At 46.0% G+C, this 10,196-nt stretch overlaps 1 non-coding gene across 1 annotated transcript; it reads right to left on the minus strand.

Annotated features, from left to right (window-relative positions):
- Positions 1–9,888: 9,888 nt before the first annotated feature.
- On the minus strand, positions 9,889–9,995 carry LOC145044527 (small nucleolar RNA R71). The gene has a single exon (XR_013681476.1). It is a non-coding gene; the product is annotated as a small nucleolar RNA R71 (small nucleolar RNA).
- Between the last annotated feature and the right edge of the window lie 201 nt (positions 9,996–10,196).

Raw genomic sequence — 10,196 nt, forward strand, 5'->3', positions numbered from 1 at the left:
GTCAGAAGGGGGTAGAGGATTACAGGTGGAACTCACCGAGTCCATAATTGAACTCGACGAGTTGAGTCGGGGTGCCCCCGCGATTCATGCCAGGTGTAACCCATCGAGCAGGGGAAAGCTCGACGTGTCATGAGAGGCTAGAGAGATAGTGGACACGTGTAGACTCGCCAAGTCGCCCAAGTGCATTCAACGAGTCAGGTCAAAGTTTGACCGTTGACTTTGTTGAGTTTTAGAGATTGGTCAACAATGGGGTCTTTGAGTCAAGAGAGGGGTAAAATGGTCTTTTACCCATCTGAGGGTACTAAGAGAGGGTTGGGTCTAGTCTCGAGAGTTATATTTATGAGCGTATTTTACTTTATGTGATTAGGCGGAGGCTAGACTATACTGCTACCAAGCTAGGGACTTATCGAGAAATCTGAGGTGAGTCTTCTCACTATACTTTACCTTGAGTAGTAATTAGAGTTATGTGATAGAGTTACTGTATGTTATTTATGTGATGTGTTGCACTGCATTATTTCTATGTGATTTATGCCAGGTGTATATCAGAGTTAGAACCGGAAGGTTCACAGAGCTAGGACCAGGGGGTCCATAGAGTTAGGGCCCAAGGGCCCACAGAGTTATAGCATCGAGTGGCTAGTATGTGTTATGTGTGGTATTTTTGGGAACTCACTAAGCTTTATGCTTATAGTGTTATGTGTTATGTGTTTCAGGTACCAATGATGATTGCGGGAAGGCGCCGACATGATCTGTACACACACCCACGGAGTTTATTATGTTTTGATCATGGGAAATGTTTTGTGAATAATGATATGATACGATGAGATTTTATTAATGAATGTGTTTGGAAATGTGTTTTTAAAATGTGAAAAATTGTGTTAAATTTTTACGGTGTTACAAGTTGGTATTAGAGCTTTGGTTTGAGGGATTCAGATGCATCTTCGGGCGTATCTAAACTCAAACTAAGGATTTGGAATTTTTTTTGATAACAAAACAATTTTAAAAAAAGAGTTTTGAGAAAAACAAAGTAGAGTCGTGTGTACGATCAGCCAGCGCCCGAACGGTGATTTTCCAAAATACCCTTGTAATATGTGTTACGAGATATATTATGTTATGTTATATGGTGAGCTATATTATGCATGCTAGAGTAGACTAGGTATCCTTATTAGGGCTAGAGTGGCCTGCTATATGATGCCTTAGTCTAGGAGCTTTGCTGCTAGGGATGCTTGAGAGTGTTTAGATAGCAGCGAGGAGTTTGTGAGAGATCAGCTAGAGAGTAGCATATGATTTAAGATATTAGAGTGCTTGGAATTTGGGATTTTGGGAGGAGGACTTGGGATGAATGCTGATGCAGTGTGGTCGATGGTATTGGGCCCGTACTACCGAAGGCACCGGATCAGTGCGCAACCCAAGTAAGAATCCTTAAGGGACCAGGGATCAAGTAGGATTGGGATATCGAGTGTGTGTACACCCGAGCAATTTTTTGATATCTTGTGTTGTATTTCAGAGAGGCATCATGGTGGGGACGCGCCACAGACCACCGACTAGTGGAGGGAGTCTGAGCGACGAGGAGCTCCGCCAGATGATTCATGATGAGGTGGCTACTGCCATCCGCAATGAGATTCTAGAGATGTTTGGGTCCATCAAGACCACCCTGATAAAGACATTTAACGAGAGATACACTGCTCTTTCTGATGCTGCTGTTGCTGCGGCCACTACAACTGTAGCTGCGGCTAGACTGCAGGGTGGTGATGCGTTGCTGTTTCGGGAGTTCAGCAACACAAAAGCACCGGAGTTTGATGGGACCCAGGACCAGATTGTAGCGATGAGGTGGATTTCAGACATAGAGGGGTGTTTCTTCACCTGCTCATCTCCAGAGCATTTAAGAGTTCGGTTCGCGTTGAACCAGCTTCGCTTGGGAGCGAAAGACTGGTGGAAGTTTGTCACGACCCATTATTCGCCTGCTGAGCTTGCTGGAGTGACTTGGGAGAGGTTCACTGCTATGTATCGAGATGAGTACGATCCCCAGGTGGAGAGGGAGAGTTTGGCCCAGGAGTTTCTGACCGTCAACTAGGGTACTGAGTCCGTCACAGTGATTACGAGGATGTTCCATGAGTGGGCGATGTTTTGCCCAGAGCATGTGTCCTCCGAGCAGGTACGTATGAGCTGATATCTGAGCATTTTGAGGAGGGATATACGAGAGTTCGTAGCGAACTCGACGTACATGACATTTTCTGAGCTTCAGGCAAAAGCCCGAAAGAGGGAGATAGAGCTGGAGACCCATGCTACGGAGGAGGTTGAGCATCAAGGGAGGGATCGACGACCGGTGCAGTCTTAGCCGGCAGCCAAGCGGGCCAAGCCTACTGATTCAAGATCTGGGAGTCAGAAGGGCCAAATTTGTGGCAAGTGCAGCAAGAGCCACGATGGGGTGTGCAGAACGGGGTCTTGCTACAAATGTGGCAAGGAGGGGCATATGGCCAAGGATTGCTCCAAGGGGTTTGTAGTATGTTTTCACTGCAACCAGACTAGACACCGAAAGGCAGAGTGTCCACAGTTGCGAGGGACAGCTCAGGAAGCATCTCAGGGATCTGCCCCTGCTGCGGTGAGAGCTACAGGCAGTCGGCCCTTAAAGGCCGAGGCACCGAAGGCACGAGGGAGAGCCTTCCAGTTGACTGCGGAGGAGGTCCGCGCAATGCCCGATGTCGTGGCTGGTATGTATTCTTTCATGTATTTACTTTTATGTTGAGATATTGTGCTTATATTATGATATGCGTAGGTACTTTTCTTGTGAGTTCTGTACCTGCCCTGGTGTTATTTGACTCGGTGGCGAGTCCGTCTTTTGTATCTTTGGCTTTTAGTCAGCACATCAGTATTAGTCGAGAGGCGTTGAGTCGAACCCTGAGAGTTTCCATAGCTGACAAGAGAGCGGTGTATGCCACCGAGGTGATCTGAGGGTGTGTACTCGAGATTTTCGGCGTTGAGTTTCCGATTAATTTAGTTCCTATTGCGATGGGATATGTCTGTGTCATCATGGGCATGGACTGGTTGAGATAATTTGTAGCGGTTATCGACTACGAGAGACAGCTGGTGACCATACGAGACCCTAGTGGGGGAGTTCTTACGGTGTACGGTGAGGGTACACATTCTGGGTTGGCATTTTTTTTAGCCGCTAGAGCGAGACAAAGTCTACAACAGGGATGTAAGGGATTTGTAGCGTATGTGATGGATACGAGGGTTGATTCAGAGAGACCTAGGTCAGCTAATTAGGTTCCGATAGTGCGTGAGTTCCCGGATGTATTTTCGGAGGAGTTACCGAGTGTGCCTCCCAAGAGGCAGGTTGAGTTCAGTATCGATTTGGTTTCGGGGGCTGCGCCTATCGCCTTGCACCTCTAGAGATGCAGGAGTTATCCTGATAGCTTCAGGAGCTGCTGGGGAATGGGTTTATTCGGCCGAGCAGTTCGCCATGGGGAGCACCTATCCTTTTTGTTAAGAAAAAGGATGGCCCACACCAGATGTGCATTGATTACAAGGAATTGAACAAGCTGACGTTTAAGAACCGTTACCCGTTGCCGAGGATCGACGATTTGTTCGATCAGTTACAGGGAGCATCTTGGTTCTCCAAGATCGATTTGATATCTGGATATCATCAAGGGAGGGTGCGAGATAATGACATCCAGAAGACAGCGTTCAGGACTCGTTACGGGCATTACGAGTTTGTGGTGATGCCTTTCGGGCTCACCAATGCACCGGTAGTGTTCATGGATCTCATGAACAGAGTGTGCAGGCCGATGTTGGATCGCTCGGTGATCGTGTTCATTGATGACATATTGGTGTATTCGAGATGCAGAGAGCAGCATGCGGAACATTTGAGAGAGATCCTCGGAGTTTTGAGATCGGAAAGGCTTTATGCCAAATTCTCCAAATGTGATTTATGGTTACGAGAGGTCCAGTTCCTAGGGCACCTCATTAACCAGAAAGGGATATTGGTCGATCCGGGCAAGATTGAGGCAGTGATGAGTTGGGAGGTGCCGAGGTCACCTACCGAGATCAGGAGTTTCCTAGGGTTGGCTGGTTACTATCGGAGATTTATCAGGGATTTCTCCAAGACCGCTGTACCACTTACCAAGTTGACCCATAAGGGTGTTGCTTTATCATGGGGCCCAGAGCAGCAGGCCTCCTTCGAGGCACTTCGCCAGAGACTATGCGAAGCACCGATGTTAGCCCTTCCGGAGGGGATGGAGGACTTCGTGGTGTATTGTGATGCATCAATATCAGGGTTAAGAGTGGTGCTTATGTAGAGGGGGCATGTGATAGCATACACATCGAGGCAACTAAAGCCTCATGAGATGAGGTATCCCACCCACGATCTGGAGTTGGGGTAGTGGTGTTCGCCCTCAAGATCTAGCGTTACTATCTGTATGGGGGTTGGTGTACCACATACACGGACCATAAGAGCCTGAAGTATTTAATGGACCAGCCCAATCTGAACATGCGAAAGAGCATATGGTTGGATGTGGTGAAGGATTATGATTCTGAGATCCTATACCACCCGGGCAAGGCTAACGTTGTAGCCGACACCCTAAGTCGTAGGGCGGAGGTTGCCCTGATACAGGATGTTTGTATGAGGATGACAGTGATGACCCCAATATTTGATGCCATTCGAGGGGCCCAGACTGAGGCCGTGAGACCAGAGAACCGTAAGAGGGAGCGGGTTATCGGGCAGGTATCGGAGTTCGTCACCGATAGCCGAGGACTTATAACCTTCAAGGGGCGGATTTGGGTGCCGTTTGTGGGAGGAAGTTTTCAATCCATCCCAGGGCTACTAAGATGTATTTGGACCTGAAGAAAGAGTATTAGTGGCCCTGTATGAAGAGGGATGTTGCATGGTTCGTTGAGAGGTGCTTGACCTGTTGCAGGGTTAAGGCTGAGCACTAGCGTCCACATGGTAAATTGCAGCCGTTAGAGATTCCCGAGTGGAAATGGGAACAGATTACCATGGATTTCATCACCAAATTTCTGAGGACTACGAGGGGTGTTGATGCAATTTGGGTGATTGTGGACAGGTTGACGAAGAGCGCTCACTTCCTTGCTATTAGCGAGAGCTCTTCTGCGGAGAGGCTGACAGAGTTGTACGTGAGAGAGATGGTATCGCGGCATGGAGTACCGGCCTCGATTGTTTCAGATCGAGATGTGCATTTCACTTCCAGGTTCTGGAAGAAGTTTCATGAGGAATTGGGTACGAGGCCGCATTTTAGTACCGCATACCACCCTCATATTTATGGGCAGAGCGAGCGGAAGATTTAGACGCTCGAGGACATGCTTCGGGCATGTGTATTGGACTTCGGAGGAAGTTGGGACACGCACTTACCCTTAGTTGAGTTTTCCTATAACAACAGCCATCATTCGAGCATCGGTATGCCTCCCTTTGAGCTGTTGTTTGGGAGGAGGTGTCGGACCCCCATTTGCTGGGGAGTGGTAGGGCAACGTGTGATGGGTAGTACTGAGATTGTGCTTCAGATGACCGAGCAGATTCAACAGGTCAGACAAAGGTTACTAACGGCCTAGAGCCATCAGAATAGTTATGCGGATAGACGACGGTCAAAGCTCGAGTTCTAGGTTGGTGACTACGTAGTCCTAAAGGTATCTCCTTGAAAAGGAGTGATCCAATTCAGGAAAAGAGGCAATTTGGGGCCTCGGTATATTGGTCCTTTCAGGGTGACCGCCAGGGTGGGCAGGGGAGCGTACCGGCTTGGAGCTACCTGCAGAGTTGGGCCAGATTCATGACACCTTTCACGTATCGCAGCTGAGGAAGTGTATTGCCGATGAGTCAATTGTGGTACCATTAGAGGATTTTCAGGTGAATGCGAGCCTGAACTATGTTGAGAGACCGGTTGCGATCAGGGATTAGAAGATTAAGGTTCTGAGAAACAAGGAAGTGCCTCTGGTGCAGGTCCAGTGGCAGCATTAGAACGGGTCCGAGCTGACTTAGGAGCCGGAGAGAGAGATGCGTGAGCAGTATCCAGAGCAATTTGTTGAGTAAGACTTCAAGGACGAAGTCTGATTATAGTGGGGGAGAATTGTAACATCCGGATTTTCAGGAACATTCTTTAATTATTATTTTTGGAGATTTTGAGAGAGAGTCGGCTAGTTGATGCTTAGACTTACTGAGTAGAGTCGCGAATTTCATCTGGGTTAATGACCGGACTCATCGAGTCGACTAGTGGACTCGGTGAGTCCGCACTGTTTAATGAAACCCTGATTTCTGGGGTTTGAGACCTATTTAAAGGCCCTTATGGCCTTCATTTGCGGCTACCAGTTGATAGAGAGAGACCCCATAGTGTGTGAGTGTTTTGAGAGAGAAAGGAAGCCATTTTTGATCCTTGTGTGGGTGATTTTGCAAGAAGAAGGTGACCAAGGCAAGAGGAAGCTGAAGAGGGAGCTAATCTGTGGATTTCAGAGCTTAAGGACTTCATCTTGAGGTACATATTCGATCCTTCTTCAGTTTGGGGTGTTAATCCTTGAGAGTTAGGGTTTCTAGCCCATTTAGAGTATGATTGTGAGTGAATTTGGTCCCTTCTTGTGTTGAGGCTTCGAAAATGGATCCAAAGAGGTCCAGAGACCTTAAATCCTTGATCTTTATTGAGTGTCTTGGAGAGATATGAGTTATGGATGGCATATTGAGGCCATTTCTTCAAATAGAGCCATGGGGTCCTTGCATAGGCATCAAGATCCAAACTTTACATGTTTTTATTGCTTTAGGAGGCCAGATCTGTGAGTTAGAGGAACGAATCTGACCTCAGGAGCTCATTTGAGCTCGAGAATGGCATGAACTTACCGAGTCCCAAGAAAAGACTCGGCGAGTAGGGCTAGGGTTTCCCGTAAGTCACTGAATGAGTAACTTGTCGAGTTGGGGGAATGACTCAGTGAGTCAGAAAGGGGTAGAGGATTACAGGTGGAACTCGCCGAGTCCATAATTGAACTCGACGAGTTGAGTCGGGGTGCCCCCGCGATTCATGCCAGGTGTAACCCATCGAGCAGGGGAAAGCTCGACGTGTCATGAGAGGCTAGAGAGATAGTGGACACGTGTAGACTCGCCAAGTCGCCCAAGTGCACTCAACGAGTCAGGTCAAAGTTTGACCGTTGACTTTGTTGACTTTTAGGGATTGGTCAACAATGGGGTCTTTGAGTCAAGAGAGGGGTAAAATGGTCTTTTACCCGTATGAGGGTACTAAGAGAGGGTTGGGTCTAGTCTCGAGAGTTATATTTATGAGCGTATTTTACTTTATGTGATTAGGCGGAGGCTAGACTATACTGCTACAGAGTCAGGGATTTACCGAGACATATGAGGTGAGTCTTCTCACTATACTTTACCTTGAGTGGTAATTAGAGTTATGTGATAGAGTTATTGTATTTTATTTATGTGATGTGTTGCACTGCATTATTTCTATGTGATTTATGCCATGTGTGTATCAGAGTATATTAGAGTTAGAACCGGAAGGTTCACAGAGCTAAGACCAGAGGGTCCACATAGTTAGGGCCCAAGGGTCCACGTAGTTATAGCCTCGAGTGGCTAGTATGTGTCATGTGTGGTATTTTGGGGATGATCTCGAGAAGGCGCCGACATGATCTGTACACACACCCGCGGAGTTTATTATGATTTGATCTTGGGAAATGTTTTGTGAACAATGATACGATACAATGAGATTTTATTAATGAATGTGTTCGGAAATGTGTTTTTAAAATGTGAAAAATTGTCTTAAATTTTTACGGTGTTACAGAAAGTAGGAGAGTCGAGTACATCATCAAAGGACAAAAGCAAGATAGAAAGCTTTGAGCAAGATCCAAACCCAAAGGATACAGAATACGATACCGAGCCTGAGTTTGCATTACATAGAAGTGAATCCGAAGACGATTCTGTGTAACACCGTGAAATTTCAAAACAATTTTTCATTTTAATTTAATAAAAATACCCCAATCACGATTCTCAAAAACATGTATCAGTTGTTTTTACATAGCATAAGTACAAATCAAAAACCCGAGAATCTCAAAACATCTCTACCATAAGTGTGTACTGATCATGCCCGCACCTTCCCGTGACCATACCTGGTACCTGAAACACATAACACGCAAACGGTAAGCAATAATGCTTAGTGAGTTCCCCAAAATACTACGTACAACACATACGCCTTTCCAGGCCAAAGCTCTATGGGATCTTCCGATCCAGGTGTCTCAGGGGATTTCCATCCCATAACTCTGTTGACCTTCCAGTCCATATCATCATATTCATATCATAACATATAACGTATACAATATACATCACATTTTCATCATACACATAAGACCTTCCGGTTACACATAATCACCCCATCAGGTAAGGCATAATGAGAAGACTCACCTCGAAGATGTAGGATAATCACTCGCGCTCAATCCTCCGACCTAGCTTCCTCCTATAGCATAAATACATCTCTATTTAATACCTCTGTGACTTAATTTGACTAATGCCCTTAAGTCAACACAAGTCAACTATGGTCAACGTTGGTCAATGGCCACCCCCCTTGACCCAACTCGTCAAGTCGGGCACTGACTCGGAGAGCTCAGACGTTAATTCAAGTCCGCTAAATCCCCCTCTGACTCACTAAGTCACTCTTCTAACTCGTCGAGTCATCAACTGTGTGAGTCACGGGACAACCCGGTCCGACTCGTCGAGTCTGCTCATGGACTCGACGAGTTCATTCCATGCTTGAACTCAAATGGCCTTTTGAGGTCAGATCTGCTTCTCTAATTTATATATCTTACCTTCCCAAACATGATAATCACGTAAAGGTCACATCTTGGCACCCATGCAATGCCTACAAGGCTTCTTTTGGTGAAATGACCTCTAAAATGGTAACCTAAGTCCACAACTAAAAAGGAAAGGCATAAAGTAGAGCATTTAGGACTCTCTGGACCTTCTAAAGTCCAGATCTAGGTACCAATTCCCCACGAGACCTCTCACACTCCAAATACAAGCTAATCAAGGCATGAAGAAACCCTAGATTTGACTATATCAACAAAACCACGAGAATAAGCTTTGAATAATACCTCAAATAGCTTCCTCTACCCAAATGAAAGTAGATCCAAGCTCTCCAACTCTCCTAGTTTGTTCTTTCTCTTCCCTTCTTACTAAAACACAGAAGGATGAACAATGGCCTCTTTTCTCACTCACATGGACTCTCAGATGCTCTGGTGCTCTCAAGGACGAAGGTAGCCGCAATGAAGGGTTAGAAGGTCCTTTAAATAGGGCTCACACCTGGGAAATTAGGGTAGGAAATTAGGGTTTTAGTCACCAGCATGGACTCGTCGATTCACCTCACCGACTCGTCAAGTCCACTCATTAATCCAGTCATCACCACGCGGCACTACTCGACGAGTCTAGGCATCAACTTGTCGAGTCTCTCTCTCTTAGACTCCAAAAATAAATGATAAAAATAATACCTGAAATCCCAGATGTTACATTATGATAACGAAATGGCGGATATTGTGGATATGTCCATAGGATCTTACAAAAAACGAATTAGAGATGATGTTGGTCCTAGCCTAATACAACCTCCATTTCCTGCAACTGCCCCATTCTAACGGAAAGGACACATACTTGCTGCAATAAGGGATGTACCTTTTTTTTGGAAAGGATCATGAGGATGCTTACAAGCATTTGGATGAAGTAAATAACGTAACAGATTATTTCAATATCCCAAATGTTCTAAGAGAGACAATCTTGCTGAGGATGCTACCGGTCACTTTTAAGGGAGCTGCTAAGGACTGGCTAAAGGCACTACCACCTAGCGCAATCACTACTTGGGCCGAGATACGCGAACAATTTTTAGATCGTTTTGCCCACCTTACAAGATAGCTAAACTCAAAAAGGCAATAGCAAATTTTGAGCAAAATCCGGGTGAGTCACTTTACGAGGCATGGGAGCGCTATAAGGGATTGTTGAGAAATCGTTCTCAAAATGACCTCAATATACAACACGAAGGGTCGATATTTTATAATGGTGTTCATGTCATGACAAGGCAACTCCTTGATTACCAAGGACCACTTACTAAGACAAATATGGGGGAAGTTAAAGAGTTAGTTGAAGATTTTGTAAAGCATTCTCGTGAGTAGCACAATCCAAGAAATGAGGGAGGTAAAGGAAGCGGGGGTGAAAATTCTACAGA

The sequence above is a fragment of the Lactuca saligna genome, chromosome 4 (genome assembly GCF_052625555.1).
Source record: "Lactuca saligna cultivar CGN05327 chromosome 4, ASM5262555v1, whole genome shotgun sequence".
NCBI classification, from domain to species: Eukaryota; Viridiplantae; Streptophyta; class Magnoliopsida; order Asterales; family Asteraceae; genus Lactuca; species Lactuca saligna.